Here is a 17999-nt window from a genome sequence, read left to right as displayed (position 1 = left end):
TCCGGTCCTCTGGGCGTAATAATTTAATATACATAACGTAACCACTTTAATTTATAATCCGTATAATAAATAAAGGATTAGTAAGCTGAAGTGGCAGTGGGCTGGTCACATATGTCGCAGAACCGACTACCGTTGGAGTAGACGTGTTCTGGAGTGGAGACCACGCCTTGACAAACGTGGAGTGGCGATATACGTAAAGTAGTTGGCAGCGGATGAAAATTAAAAGCCAAAGATCGAGCTCAGTGGCGTGCCATTGAAGACGCCTATGTCCAGCAGTGGACGACAAAGGGATGATAATGATGATGATGAATAAATTCTTACACCGCTAATGCGACCCTAACTATGAAATCTAAGATGGTATGAGCATATGGATAACACTGGCTCACTCATCTTTAATGCGGAACGATTTGCGTCATCAATTTGCAATCAAAAAATTAAGCACATCATAACACGTCTGTGTACAATAATAATTGAATAAAAAATAAAAATAAACCGGAACGAAACCGAACAAACTATTAACATAATGACTTATGATCTATTGAGACTAAATTCAAGATACGCTGCCTAAAAAAAGGCATTTGCTTTTCGCAGTGAGTCTTCGTAAGGTAATTGGGCCGTGGGAGAGATCCGTGTTATGACGGATCCTTACTAACTTAAACCTCCGCTTTTTTTTTAAATGTCACTTGTTCGAACAGGCACTTAAATTCAAACTCATCTCGAAAATATTCTAAATCTATACATTGTTCGGTAAAGATTTTTTTAACGCATTTATAAGTATCAGTGTCAGTAACAGCCTGTTAATGTCCCACTGCTGGGCTAAGGCCTCATCTCCCTTTTGAGGGGAAGGTTTGGAGCTTATTCCACCACGCTGCTCCAATGCGGGTTGATAGAATACACATGTGGCAGAATTTCAAATTAGACACATGCAGGTTTCCTCACGATGTTTTCCTTCACCGTCAAGCATGAGACGAATAATGAACACAAATCAAGCACATGAAAACACAGTGGTGCTTTCCGGGGCTCGAACCTCTTACCACTGGGCCATCTCGGCTTTTTATAAGTAGCAAGTATCAATACTATTACAACCAACATTCCCTGATGTTTTAATTTAGAAATGCACTCATGATTTGTGTGAATTGACATGCAGGTATTATATCCACCATTAACTTTGTTTAATTTCACTATTCGCTAACAATACACTAATTAGCTTATAAACAAATTAGATTGCTCTCATAGTTGTTGTGTAACCACTCGGTAATCAGACACTGCGAACAAATCTTGGAACCGCAGTCCTTTGTTTTATCTTTACTCGCTTCTCCTTACACATTCAGCTCTACTTATTTTGTTTGTCACGGGAATGTGGCTCTGCTAACTTTCTAACTACGATGCTGAGAATTCCTTGACATATTATTAGCCTTATGAATGATTTCAATAATAATATTGACCATAAAATATATTATATATGCTTTAAAATTTAGTTAGTGGGTAGGATATGTGAATTTTAACAATCGAAAAACGAAAATTCAAATCCAATTTTACTGATTTTTCACTAAACTGGCTTTATGTACAAGATGAAATTCTGCCAATTATGTGTTATGGTGATGAATAAGAAAAGCAATGTGATGAAATAAGCTCTTACAATTTTAAGGATGAATGTCACCATCGGTAATATATTTATAAAAATAAAAAATATATATATGAATGATACGGGACACCCGGCAAATATGAAATATAGAAATTAATCGTTATTGGAAAAATTTGAAGAATTTATAATTGAAGAAAACGACGAAATAAATGTGGAGTTAAATAAAAAAATACAAGTTTATTCAATAATATAAATATATTGTTATTATAGTTTTAATAATACAGAAACGAAGTACATAGTATACGCGCCACGCACACACAAGGGAGTAAGAGGGGCGTGTGTGTATTTCTTACAATGCCAATGTTTATGGGCACTTTCCATCAGGTGTCCCATCTGCTCATACGTCAACCCATTGTACAAAAAAGAGAGACACAAGGCACGGTGGGGGAGGGGGCTTGACGGTATAAGAAAGCATCATGCCGTTTGCCGTCACGGCATACGAGTTGGTTTTACTCCCAAAATTGTGATTCCTCCCGCTCTAATTCATTTCCTATACTCCTAACTCATAGCCGAGAGACGAGCCGTTTATCTCGGCGATAACAGACGTAAAAAGAAACGGTAAACATTTCTGATTGCGTAACAATTGCACAATAAACTGAAATGAACTCGTAACAAGTATATAATAATATATTTAATATTTTTTCCCTGTACATACATGGAAATTATACAAAGTAATAGTTTTAACAATTACAAACAAGAAATAATCGTAAACAAACTGTCAATGCGCATGCGCAAACGATAATGACACTCTTATTCCATTCATTGAATAGTAAGTACTCAACACACCGCTCACGATGTGTTATCTCCGTAGCACTATCACACGTGACGTAAGACCGCGCCCCTGTTTTATTATAATCATTATTATATACATAACAAAACAATGCTAACTAGTATTTAAAATGCAAAACATATGTTATATTTTATAACGGTTTTTGAATTTCGCAATATTAATATTTAAAAGACGAGATGGTCCAGTGGCTTAAGCAAGTGAATCCCGAGCAATGGCCACTGAATTTCCATATGCTTAATCTATGTTTATAATTCATCCCATGCTCTGTGATAAAGGAAAATATCGTGACATCTGCATGTGAGGGATGAAATTCTTTTACATGTGTATCCAGCAACTACTATTGCAGCTTGGTGGAATAAGCTTTAAATACTTCTCAAAACGTAGAGGTTGCCCAGCAATGGACATTTACGATCTTACTTTACATAAAAAAAATACGATTTGTATTATTAGTAGTAAACACGCACATATATATATATATATATATATACATATGTATATATATAAGTAAACACTGATGGTTTATAGATAATACTACCATTTTCCACAGGGATACCCCATCGAAAGCAACTTATTATATTAGTTATAATAAATAGAAATAAAAAGAAAGGAAAGTGGTGGACAAGTTAAGGTCAGTTTGGTAATTAGGTAATTTTTTTTTGTAAAATTTAGTTTTTCAGGAAATATAGACATATATACATAAACTAAATCCAAAGTTTAAACCACTTCGTCACTTTTTTGGTATTATGCTTCACTTCACTGCCGATTGGACATATGTAGCAGAATTTCATCAGCACTTGTGTACACGATATCACGATGTTTTCTTTCAACGCCGAACACAAATTTTAAGCACGTACAAAGTACAAACGCAATGGTACTTGGCTGGATTTGAATCCACAATCTTCCACGATTTAGATTCACGTGTTCTAGCCACTGGACCGTGTCAGTTTCTTATGTACTAATATATGCTTTATTTTGATACAGACGCATGTGCACGTAATAAACACCCACGTATACACTCATATCATAATTTATCCACACACTCAAATTCATACATCAATCATGATCCAATCGGGATTATTATTTTAGGGATCTCCCCGAACGAAAATACCGTCGCTTTCATCTTTCCTTTTTCCTTATCAACTGTGGTCACTATGGTATACTAAAGACTTTCTTCAGGTCCGTCTGTGTAGGTACAATATACATGTCAGCTATACTATCGCTAAGTTTGAATTGGAGTGACCTGGTGTGAATAAAATTAGTACCTAAGCGACTGAACTTCGCTCGCCTCTAACGATGATTAAGTAAAAAAAATATTTATGAAAAATAGCGTATATCAGGAAAGGCGAATCGTTAGAGACGTTTCCGAGATACATGAAAAAAATATATATATACATGAATTACTCATTTAATATTTCTAATATAACACAATTATGCACAGAGTCCTACCGCCAAATAATTCTTATTCCTATTATATGTCATATATCCCTATTATATGGAATCGATAAAATTATACTTTGTCAATTGATGAAATTAAATTAAGCACACGATAACGTAATGGTACTTGCCGGGATTAGATCATTCTTTGTTTAATATTTGCATGTTCTAACCACTGAACCATGACAACTCCATAGTAATTAAGCTCCATTTCGTTATGGAAATAAAACGATTTTAATTATTGTTTTCAAATTATAAGTCTACATCAGTAACATTAAGGCGATTGTATTCTTTAAGCGTAATTATATTGTTTAATGAAATAACGTAAATTAATCACAAAACGGTCTCGGCGTTATCAATTCACGAAACATTTATGTAAATTAGGTTCTGTCCGACATAATATCGTTATGATAAGCTAGTGTAATATCACGATTATTGGCGCTACTGCAAAATTAATTACATAAGTATTTTATAGATATACCGCCAAGCGACCTACTTGCTACCTTTGGTTCGGAAGTATACAAAACTATCGTGATACGAAGAAAAAAAATTGAGGGTGAGGTACAGAATATTATGGAAATTATCACTTTTTATTATAGCCTTTGGAAATGAAACGATCTAGATTGTATTAAAATTATAAATCTATATATAAAACATAATAGAAGATGAAGCGTATTTCATAGATTTTAGTATTGTACTATAGCCTATATAGTCTGTGGATCTTTCCAATATGGTCTATGGTAGGTTAGGGTAATGATACAAAAAATAGAAGCTAGCAGCGCATTGGCTGCCTAGTAAAATAGCCTATATTTTTTTATCTGTGCAACAAAACCCCACTGTGTTTATAGTTTTACTGCAACGCTTTCACGTCTTAACTAATCAACCGATCATTTTGAAGTTTTGCATACACTTTGTCTCCTTCGCAAGCGGGCGAAGGAAGTTCTAAGTTTTTAAATATAATTTTTTAAATTTTCTATTTAAGCTAATATGCAGTCAATTTATTTTAACAACCGTAACTCCACAGTGCACAGTAAAACTACGTCTCGTTTTTGTTGCAATGTACATAAATATGTATGTATAAATATCATTCATTCAATTAGGGTTGATAACTAAAAAGAAAACTCCAACGTTGGCACCGTTGCAGTTGGAGATATGCTTACTAAATTTCTTATGGTTATTAGCATCCGGTTCGGTTTCGTTGATACCTACGACAACACGGAAACAGTTAATAGAAGTAAAATGACGATATCTGTTATACCTTTTAATATGTTTTTGTACAATGTTATTGAAATGAACTAATTATGTAAATAATACGAATTTAAATGAACTATTTATTAATAGCAGTATATTCGAATGGTTAGTTAAAGGTCAAGATTGTTTGGAAAATTTATAAATACAGTGATAATGATGAAACTTTAGAATATTGGCCATATAGTTAGTAGTTGGTAAACATATTTTATCTTTAAATTTGAATAATTTTACTATTTTCCTAAAAAAATGTTAAATGATTAACATTTGTGCATTGAAAAAATAACATAAAATATACAAATTAGAGAAAGTTGAATAAAAAAGGATTGTGCTTTTTGATGTGGCCTAAAATACAGTTATATAATCAATAAAAATCTGCATTTTTTTTATTTATATTTTCATTACGTAACAACCTGTAAGTCCCACTGCTGGGCTAAGGCCTCCTCTCCCTTTTTAAGGAAAAGGTTTGGAGCTTATTCCACCACGCTGCTCCAATGCGGTTTAGTAGACTACATATATGGCAGAATTTCAGTGAAATTACACACAGACACATGCAGGTTTCCTCACGATGATTTCCTTCACCGTAAAGCACGAGATGAGTTATAATTACAGATTGCTTGCCCGGCTTTGAACCTACGATCATTGGTTAGGATTCACGCGTTCTTACCACTGGGCAATCTCGGCTATTTTCATTACATTATATTAATTTTCATTAGGTATTATTTTTTAATTAAAAATCTGTTTCATTTGAATATCGAAACCGTCAGATCGAAACGACCAATTTTTATTATCGTTTTAAAATATTGCGTTTAATATTCCAAGAAATAATGTTCTATATTTAAATAAATAATCTTGTTATAAACACAATTTCAACTGTTTGTAACAATTACATTTTATTACGAATTGTATAAATAAATATGTTATACTCAATGTTTACAACACAGCTCCGTTTTACGCAGCATGACATTAATGCGTTAAAAAATATTTACTTACTATATTTACAAATCATGATTCAAGATCAATCATTTCTGTAAACTTGTTTATCTTTTATCATTACAATATTATGGGTTCTGATATTAATTCCTTAAAAGCCGACAACGCATCTGAAACGTGCAAATGTCCCTGGGTGTTATTCAGTTTCCATCAGGGGAGCGTCCAGACCGTTTGCACCCTCTTTAAAAAATAGCTTTAATATTTTGTATTGTGGAACTTTTATAACGTCATACATAATTCATTATATTTATATCATTATATAATAGACTGAAGTGGCAGTGGGCTGGTATGTAGGTCGAAGGACCGATGGTCATTGTCATCATGGACGACGAAAATGGCAAACGAAGTGTAACTTGCCGTTCGTCTAGGCGGAACGATGACCTGGATAAGGTGGCAAGACTCAGTTATTATACCTAAATATTATTAACAAAAATCGCTTAAAATTATTTCTTATTCATTGAATATTAAGTGACAATCGATGGTCTAATTTATAGTTCTTATTATCCCCTTCTTTATTCTAGAAATGAATATTGTAACATGTTATTGCGACTTTGCGTGTTGCAGGCTATTCTGCAGTTCTTTTCTGAAACAACCCACTTCGTATACTACTCGTGCAATATTGAAAAGCGTCTCTCTTGCCCTATTTTGATGCACATATCCTAGTTGCATATATAATCTTGTTGCTGTGTAATATCGCGTAGCGCTCTGACATTTCACGAACATGTTCTGATATCAATATATTATATTGATATAAATATACAGAAATATTAATCAAGAAATGTTTGTATTGTATATGCAGAGCTATTAAATCGCATGGAGTATCTTTATCTTCTTTACCCGTTCTTCGTTTGGAATAGGATATAATTTTTTTGCGTTTTCGATATAAACAATTCAACAAAACTCAACTCTATAATATTTTATACCATTACGTTTTATGGATAGAATTAAATTTAGTTACAACATAACTTAATGTGTACAATTAGGTTAATTGATAAAATTGCAAGTTATAAGATTGTTTGCCCTCAATTTTAGTTGTTGGAGTAATGATTCTAGCCTTTTGTTGTAAATTTTATTTACTTAGCAGAAGATACTCTCATTTCAAATCTTCATGATAAAAACTGATGACACAAATTCATAGACACGACAATCATAAAATAATGATCATTCCTCACGAGTTTTCTTTCTCATTTATTTAAGATTTGCGTACTTTCTCTTCCATTAATTTTTGTCTCTAATCGTATCCTCAGTTACTTCTTACCGATATCCCTCCCAAAAACTTTTCATCTTTTTTTCACTCTAACTCTTGCCTTACATACATTCTACTGTCCGGTCCAGTGTCTGGACCCAGGATCAGGATATACGTGTGTACAATAGTTAAACGTGACTAACAATTAATTAAAATATTGTTTCTAAGAAATAAATACAAATATGTCCTTCAAGTCAACACCTTTAAACAATTTCTGCTTATAGTTTAAGCAACGTTCGAACAGTGTAGATCAAAACAGATAAATGCTTTACGATTATCTCTTTAGACTTGAATGTTAATATTAATAAAGTTACAAAAGCAATACCCAAGTTAGACAAGCTTTGTGCAACTATGCTGCGTAACTGTCTATCCCTTAGAGTTGAAATTACAGAATAGCTACCAATGAATTTGATCCAATTATAAGACTATGAAATTCACTGTTCGCACAATTGTCTAAATTTAAAGGGATGAAAATGATATACTAAAACCTTTTACCAAACTATTCTTCTGGTATAAGTTTTATGTATATTGGTTTAGCAGTTTTTTAGTTAGGCGTGACAAAACATCTGTCTCTTCATTTTTAGTATAGATGGGTATTGGAAAAGAGGATGTTCAGATTTATTGTGTCAAACTGTTTCAGTTGCAAGGAATGTGACATTTCAATCTCCAGTTTGTGTGCAACGTTTCCCTATGTAACATTGTCACGTTCTGAGATGTTTTATCGTAAGGTTCCTTTTTCGGTTGCAATTCGTGCTGTGGAAATTTTTTGGCTCGTGTCTAAAGGTTAGACTTATTTCAGTTGTGATCTTGTAATGGAACCTGTTTCTTATTATTATAGTTGTCACTGGCCTTTTAAATACAACAAAACAATAATCACGCTTTGCGCTGTTGTTGTTATTTATTATATTTAGTACATTCTGAGTTTGAATTTGAATTACATAAATAATAAGAGTGTAATTGCATTTTTATACTAAGAGAGCTGCAGTGCTATTTCCTAAGAACTCACTTCAGTACTAATTCATGAAATGTTGATAACCGACTTATGGTGACATACAATTTTGATGCGTGTATTCTTGAAATATTATAATTATAATGGTCCATGTCGCATATCACTTTCTAATATTTCACGACCATTTACTGCGATGAACTTCGAATTTTCGTTATTGTAGAACAGCGCTACTGTTTAATTTCCTTAAAAATAAATATTTAGAATATGCTATATTTCAGTGATTTCCGAGCTAAACTGACAGTATAATCAACGTTCTTTTATATTATTTATAGATATATTAAAATCCACAATGTTATATTTTAATATTGAACAGTTTCATTATAAATGCATAATTTCCTGGAACAAGAACGTATTCTCGTTTTAAAACGATTTATTCGGTGCCAATTTATTTTCTAGCGCAAGATGAATTTTAAAAATAAATTAAGTGATACAAAACCTCATTTTACCGCTCGGCTCTAAAAGCGTGATTTGAATAAATGATCATGATGATTATGTCTCTTAACTGCGACGCCGTTATATACATTTAAACGGAGAAAAACCCAAAACTCAGGACCTCAAAATCTGCAGTTATAATCCTACAGTCTAGACCACGATGTTCTTACATAATAGGCAGATTTAGGCGGCAAAGTTAACCAATCTTATACGAGCTACCATTTCTAAACGTACATCTGTTCTATTTCAAGCTGATACACTTCGTGCCACTTTCCTCTGTGTTGCAGTTGTAAATCACGAGTATTGAAAATTTTACCGAGCAGGTTCTGTTAATGTGATTACATTCGATATTATCGTTATTTTTAATATATAAATATTCACCATTAATACAAATAAATGTATTTGTAGATTATTTAATTCTTATTATTTGCATGTTATGTCATTTTATTTATAAAACAATTTTATCTATGTTTAAACTAAACTTTGTCTGCTCGTGTTTTACTATTTATAAGGTTCAGTCGATACTGGTCAAATAACATATAAATATTTATTATCTAAATATTTAAACTTCTAATCACGTTATATGTATATTTAGAAAGATTACTTTACATTACTTTACGAGTATTAAATACTAGTCTATCAGTTTGTGTGAAGTGAAACATTGATTAACAATCTTATATTGAAGAAAAATATTCATATAATGGTATGTTTTAAATCTTCTCCGATTTGTTTTATCTTAACTGATCTCAACCGAACCCTTAAGAGATTAACCTTTCATTAGAATTAGCATTTTATGATCAGGGATGAACCTTGACCGAATCATGTATGATGAAACGCACTTATCAAAAGTTACATATTCCATTTTACTTTAAAGGTATACATATTATATTACTCAAAAAATAAATTGTATATATACAATATATATATATATATATATATATATATATATATATATATATATATATATATATATATATATATATATATATATAAATTTGCCTTTCGATTTATAATGCACTAGCAGCACACGAGCTCCACGGTCCACTGGTGTTAGATTAGGATTATAAATACCAGCCGTATATATATATGTTACAAACTAAATACTCTCTCAAGACACAATCGCCCAGCTCCAGTGTAACCTGTTGTTGATTTAATTTCGCTTTTAGTTCGCCGAATTATTTGGTGTTTATGACGCTCTGCTCCTCAGAGCATAACGTTATCTAGCTTATATTATTAATAGTTTATAAGTCTGCACATCCCAAGGTGCTGAGATCAAATCTCATATACAATCTTAAAAACATCTACGAGTTCATAATATAGTTCATCGTATATATCACTGTTTGCCATAGAAACAAGCGTTATAAATTTATACTGGAACAAACCACTTGTACCGACTTCGCATGCAAATATTATTCGTATCTATTTCAATGGAATATGCGCATGTTTCCATGTTAAGCAAAACCAAAACTATGAAATCGTACATAATGTACAAGAATTGTAATTCTTCTAAAAGTAAACCTCGATTATTATTATTTTTGTTATGTATGTAGCCGCATAGGTTTTTCGTGTGTGTTTGAGTGGAGATCTTCGTGGATTGAAATGGACCCGGAAGTTAGCCCTGCGATCGGATTTCAGCATATTTTTTTAACAAAAAAACTAATTTCACCCGTAAAAGTCAGGACGGACAACTAGTTAAATTATATATTTTAATTGTATATCTATTCGCTTGCGTCTGATTGTCTTCATCATACGAGGGTTATAAATAAAGAACGCTGATATTTAATATTATTTATAAACACAATTTGTTTTTTAAACACAATTTTATGTTGTAACTATTTAACTAGAAATACGTCAATTAAAAATCATAAAAAATTGCAAAACAACTAGTTTTAAGAGCATCTCTCGATTGAATTTGTTAATTAATTGTTTTTAGAGATGAGCCCGAACAGACAAACGAAACATTTGGAAGTACGAACAATAGCTGTTTCTGAATCCAGCCGTCCAAAATTAATTTCTTCCGTATATCTTGGGGATTAAATACTAATTCCAAGCTACCGCTACCTCAATCATCATGATTTATTCAGTGGCTAAAGGTTAAGTCTGACAAGATACAAACGGACAAACAGACTTACTTCAACAATAATAACATTAATCTGATAGTGATAAATCGATTGTCTGAATTCAATTCTCGTTCAGAATACGTCAACACTCTGCTATTATTGCATTATCTACAAGGGTTTGGCAATGAGAGCGTTTTAAGCTTTTAGCGAAACGTTTATCTGTATCTAATCCGGTAACAATAACGGTAGTGAGTGACGTTGGAGGACAATGCACATTGTTCTGATCTTAAGCCGATTTTACGTAATGCGATGAAAGTGTGAACGCAAGCATAGTAGAATATTACTAGTGTCACTTGAATACTTTTATTGACATAATATTAACAAATAAATAATAAATGAAGATGTGAGTTATAAAAAAGTAGCCAAATTACAAAATGTCATCACAATCGGTTATCCGTGAAGGTGTAACAGACACACATAGCTTATAAGTCTGCTTTCGCATTTGTAATGTTTTATAAACAATAAAACATACTAAAACATGAAGTAAAAAAAATATTTAACAGTTCTTACAGGATTGTTAAAGCTTAGAGCTGAGCTGAGACTCCTCTTAAGTGTATTAATACAATACCTGTGCCAGAAGTCTTCCCTTTACGTACAAACGCACAAACGTTATAGATAGATTAGAATTTTCTCGTACTAAATGAAAAAAAAAACAGTTGTCGCTAGCCGCGATTTCTTTCAAGCAATTCGATATTTATTGCTTTTAATTACAATTAAATTAAATATTACCTACAATGAGGTTTATTAGTAAAGTAAAGGTTGAGATAAAAAAAAAATTTGATGCAAGGACATCAAATTTTTTTTTTATCTCAACCTTTACTTTTCTTATTTATTTTTTTACAGGAATAAAGAACTAAATAAAATTAAATAAAATAGTTGAAAAAATATAGATTGATTTTACATTTAGAGATAAAAGTTGACGTAAAATAGTTACATAATCGAAATACATAATATATTCAATTAAATAAGAAACCTTTTTCTTATAAAATTCATTATTAAAATTCTTATATGAATTACAATTTATTCAGTTTACTTATTAAAATAGTAATAACACCCCGAGGTTCTGAGATCAAATCCGGGTCGGGCCAATAAAAAGTCATCTGTCTGTGATATCTTCACGAGCCGTCCGGAGTGCTTATACTCCCGTGCTTCGGATAGCACGCGAAGTTGTAGTCCGGCGTTACACTCTCGCAGATCAGGTTTGCTGTCCTATCGGGTTATTAGAATTAGGAAACAGAAAGGCAACACTTTGTTTACATTTTTGTACTATAACATGGTGTCGACCATGTTGATTTGATTTGCAGTTGAATTGTTTCTTTAAGGAATTGCCGCCATAGCTGATATCGGACAGAAGAACATTATCATCTATATCCTATTCCAATCACAAGAGGAGTAAAGATAAATAAATAACCCAGACATTAAATTGACGTGATATCATTGGTCGAGATGTTAAATAATCTATGGATTGTCTATTATATTCACTATGGACTGGCGTTTTGAATGTCCACGTAATTGTAATCGGAACTTTGGAAGTTAAATTAAGGTGGTTATCAGTGAGGTGGAATAATGTTGTATTATAAATAAAGATGAATTAATCAAGATGTATTTTTAGTGCATAATACAACAGAGCAAATCGCATGAAATTTGTAAATATAGGTTTTTTTATCTGTACTTCTTCTTTGATTGGAACAGGTTCTATATGTATGTATAAATAAAATAGGAATTCTATTTGTTTGTGTGCAAGAATAACACATGGCCACTTAAAATGCTTAAAAAGAAGATTTTATTTAAAAATACGTTATATATTAATATGACGTCACAAATCAACGGCAAATATTATACGACATATTGCAAGTTGAAACACCTGTTACGCGAACACCATACGTGTGGTATAAAATTACGGAATGTAGTTTAGTTTGTTTAAATTGGACAACATACCTTAAACGTAATAAAAAGGCTACATATATTGTAATATAAATGTCAAAAATGATAAAATAAAATAAAAATATTATCTCGTTTGCTTTACTTAAAATGGACACGTTAATAAATGAGATAAAAATAATAATCGTTTAAAAAACTTTTTATATCTAAATGGTAGGTAGATCTACACACGCGTTATCAGTGCCTTATTATAAATACTATTGTTTCAATTAACTTTTTAAAAATGTTGCAGATTTTTTTTCAACATTACAGTCGATTACTGATGACTGTACAATATTATTTGCATACAAGCTGTAGCCCGCGGCTTCGCTCGCGCTTAAGTATAAGGAATAATAAAGGAAAATGTGTGATTTTACGCAAGAAGCCTGAAATGTCATTCTGGTTAGAAAAAAGTAAGGTTAAGGGGATTCTTTTATTTTTATATTGATGATAATGAAGCATACCAATATTTTTTTCTATTCTATCAAACTCAGGTTAAATAAAAGTATTCAATTCGATGTCAAACTTCTTAAAATGATTGAAGAACCAAATGACACTATTCTTTTACAAGATGATCTGACAAGATTATACCATTGGTGTAATGATAACGGCATGAGACTTAATTCAGTAAAATGTTCATGGATATCATTCACCAGGAGTTTAAAAGAATTTCAAACGAATTATTACATAGCTGATGCCCCTATTAAATCTGTGGACAGAATTTCAGACCTGGGAGTAATCTTCGACAAAAACTAACTTTCATACCTCATATTGATGGTGTAATTAGCCGTGCCTCGAAAATGTTGGGTTTTGTAATAAGAAATGGAAGATTATTTCGAAATCCTAGAACAAAAATTATTTTATTTAATAGCTTAGTCAGGAGTATACTGGAATACGGAAGCGTTGTTTGGAGGCCACATTATGCAACACACTGCCTAAGACTTGAGAGGATACAGAAACGTTTTCTTTATCATCTTACTTTCTCGTTAGGTAAAGGGAAAATACTTCCTTCTTACAAAAAAAGATTGGAATTTTTCAAAATTCTTTCACTAAGTGATCGGAGGGATTTGTTGGATTTAAAATTTCTTTATAAAACACTTAACAACAACTATGATAACTCGTTTTTGATATCAAAAATTAAATTGAATGTTCCCATTAGATATCCACGTAAACCAATAACACCATTAGTAAGACCTTTCCGCAAAACTGTTTTAGGAAGCAATTCACCTGTATCTCGCTTATGTGGTATTTTGAATGAGCACAGTGCTGTTTTAGACCCTTTTGGAGACTCATCAAACAAGTTTCACAAAAAAATATTGTCAAAATTGTCAGCTAACTAATTTATTTTGTTTATATTTGTATTTTATTATTTTACTATTATTGTTAATTCTTGTCATTTTTAACCTTGATTTACTAACAATTAATTATTTATAAGTTTGTCATCTCCAACTTTATCTTTGCAAGTGGTATTCACCTTAATAGGTAATGCATTTAGTTTTAAGTTGTATTAAAATTGTATACCTTTGTACGTGTTGATGTATTTACCACTGGTGAATCTTAAATAAATAAATAAATTCACTGAAAACTTTATTTATAATTAATAATCGAAGCTACTCGTTGTAAACGGTGGTACGGCTTTGTGAAAGTCCGTCTGCTATCTTTATTCTACAGCTAAACAGCAAGACTTTTGCGTTCCAGTTTAAAGGATGAGTAAGCCAGTGTAGCTACAGGCACCAAAGACATAACATCTTCGGTCCCAAGATTGGTGGCGCAATAGCGATGTAAGGAATTGTTGTTTTATTACTTACATCGTCAATGTCTAAGACGGTGGTGATCACTTAAGACCAGATGGCCCATTTGCCCGTCCGGCTACCTATAACATAAACAATAATAAATTTTATTTACACAAAACACATAGATGGTGGACCTCTGACTCCGAAACTAATATAAATTGTAATATCAGTCAGCGATTCTGATATTACAATTTATACACATACATTTTATTTACATGAGTTGGTCAAAGTCGAATTCACCTCATCACGTACCTACGTCATTACACGTATTTACGACTTATCGAGGAGAGCAGGACACTTGGACAGTTTTTATGTTAGATGCTCCACAATGAGCTCTGCGAATATTTAAGTAATTTTAGCTCCAAAAGGAAATACGAAAACATAGTTTTTTATGTAAATAATATATTATAGTAGTAGTAGTAGTTTTACTGTAAAAGCCTGTTAATGTCCCACTGGTAGAATACACATGTGGCAGAATTTCAATGAAATTAGACACATGCAGGTTTCCTCACGATGTTTTCCTTTGTCGTCAAACACGAGATGAATTATAAACACAAATTGAGCGCATGATAATTCAGTGGTGCTTGCCCGGGTTTGAACCCACGATCATCAGTTAAGATAACGCGTTCGAACCACTGGGCCATCTCGGCTTTAGAATATATTGATATTTTGGGTGCAAATAACGATTGCAAAATACACATTGTCTTAATATCAATATATTCTATTATTATATAAAGGTATGCGAATGAAGTTTTTTAAGCGAATACGTACCTACTTACGACCGTTCTAACGATTAAAAAAAAACCCTAAATAAAATTGCCACCCGTTTGGGTGAAAGAAAACTTTTAAATACATGTATATCAATTCAATCAAGAAACACAAATAGTAAATTTCAAGCAGATCGGACTATTTTTTTTTTTTCATTTTTATATTAATGTCTCATTTTCCGTTTGGGATTAAATTTCTTTCATTTCTTTAATTGGGGTCATTTATTTTTAATCAGTAGCTTTGATATTAAATATCGTGTTTCTCACATCAAAAATATATAATAATACCATACAAACTTTCAACCCCTATTTTATCCTGTTAGGGGATAAATTATCATAAACACTGAAATACATATTTATTTATTTATAACCAGAAGCTTGTTTACGATATTTCATGCCTTCAAACTTAAACGGGCTTCCATACAAACGCTTATCCCTTATTTCAACCCTTTAGGGGTTGAATTTCCAGATATTTTTTCTTAGTGGGTGTTTAGATCATGAAATGTATCAAAATTTCATGTTTCTAACCTCTGTGGTTTAGATATAACAACAAAAATACGTATGTTTTTATAACTTTTGATAGACTCAACAGATTTTGCTGAAATAAAGACTAAACGAAACCTCGAAATACTTCTTATAATAATTTAGTTATTTCAATTTGTAAGTTTAGCCGCTTCCGAGATTAGCCTAGACAAACAGACAGACAGACAAAAATAAAAAAATGATTGTTTTAGTTTTGGTAAATCGCAAATAGCCATAATAACTTTAAAAGAGTCAGTTATTTTGAAATCACAGACAGACACTTCAATTTTATTTATATGTATAGATTAGTGTTAATCTTTTAATATTTAATGAGCAAATATTGTTATTTAGTTTCGATATATGTTCGCCATAAAACCAATTATTTGTATCTTCTTTTTTCTTTTATTACCCACCAAAAACTCCATGCTGTAGTTCATCCATAACATATACACATACCTTCGTCGACAGTTTTTTGCCGTTGGTCCAGTTGGCTGAATGTGTTGCTCGATATTTCTGATGGTATCAAATTGCAGTCCCGTCGAATGTGTCAGTGAGACATGAAAGTGCACATTTGCAAATTAGTGATGTAATGATATATCGGCTTAACGATAATATCGATATAGAAAAAAAACAATATTGAAAAACTAAGTTGAAACTAAGTATATTTTAAGTCTTAACAAAATATCGGCGTAACAAACCGATGTTGTCGTTTATCTATATATCACTCAACTCGATAAAATTATTCATATAACACCTTGCATCCTTAATTATAATATAATGAAACAGAAGGTGAGCCAGGATAGCGAAAGACACCCTGCTTAAGTTCAACAGTAATTATGATCGTTCATTGTAAATACATAAATAGTGTATTTATACAAATGTCAAATAATTTTAATGTTGGTAGTTGTAAAAATCATATCACGTAATTTAATAACATTGAAACAAAATTTATTCTAAATTATATACGCGTTGGTCGTAGCGTTGAGCTTAACAATCACCTAATCAGATGGATGGTGTTCGACATGAGTCACCATTTCCGAAATTCAGCCAAGATCTTGTTTTATATATTGATATTATATCATTCACTAAGAACTTTAAATATTTTCCATTTAATAATATAATATATTGTTGCTAGTAACTATGACTTTTTTATGTATATTTAACTAAATATATAATTTACACATTGTTTAATGTCATAGACCTTTCAGTGTGCAATGTTTGCTGAATACTTCAAAAGGACATTGTAATTAAAATGTAGTTGAACACGTGTAAGCAAGAGTGTTGGGTATGAATCAACGGTTAAAATATTTTCGACCTAATAAATGTTGTTTTCAAAGAATAATTGTTTATAATTCGGTTCATTGCTATCATTGTTTTAATTATAATTGTTATCATTTTGATACGTATCTTTATCATTTGATAGTCTCGTCAATAACAGCTGTTTCATTTATTTCTTATATTGCAAAATGCAATTATCCAAAGGTTACTTTTCTAAGATATTGTAAATAAGTAGACAAAACTACAAGCAATTTAGATTTATGTTTATAATATATTTTTCTAAATAAATAATGTCCTCCAGACCGATTTCGGCCACGGCGACCAACCTCAAGAGATTAGCCAACTACGCAGGAGATATTATAGTGCACAAGTGTGTGCGCAAACACAGGTGCACTCTATTCCCTCTCATAATCCGATGGGACGGCAATCCGACATGACCGGAAAGAGTTCAGGAGCAGGACCAACGGCTTTACTTGCCTTCCGCGGCACGGGAGTGTACACGCTTCCATCTTCCAGACTCCGGGCTGCTACTGAGAATTTTCTGACAGAAAAACCCATTAACTTTTTATTGGCCCGACTTGGGAATTGAACCCAGGACCTCCGGTTCTGCGGCCTTACATCAAACTACTAGACCAATGAGGCAGTTATCTAAATAAAATTGTCTTGCGTTTGGATAACTTGTGTCAAAAACTCATGAAATAGTTATTTAGTAACATTGTTTTATTATCAACCTTCACTATTTATGTTTTGTAACAGTTGCTACAATAACTAATATACAGAGATGGTGAAATGAAAGCACAAA

At 31.9% G+C, this 17999-nt stretch overlaps 1 long non-coding RNA gene across 1 annotated transcript in view; it reads right to left on the bottom strand.

Annotated features, from left to right (window-relative positions):
* LOC126775502 (uncharacterized) overlaps nt 1-17999 on the bottom strand; it is a 366351-nt gene that overhangs the window by 38716 nt on the left and 309636 nt on the right. The gene's annotated exons all lie outside the window — the stretch shown is intronic.

The sequence above is a fragment of the Nymphalis io genome, chromosome 18 (genome assembly GCF_905147045.1).
Source record: "Nymphalis io chromosome 18, ilAglIoxx1.1, whole genome shotgun sequence".
Taxonomy (NCBI): domain Eukaryota; kingdom Metazoa; phylum Arthropoda; class Insecta; order Lepidoptera; family Nymphalidae; genus Nymphalis; species Nymphalis io.
The sequence above is the reverse complement of the archived record's forward strand: the minus strand, read 5'-3'. Positions and strand labels throughout refer to the sequence as shown.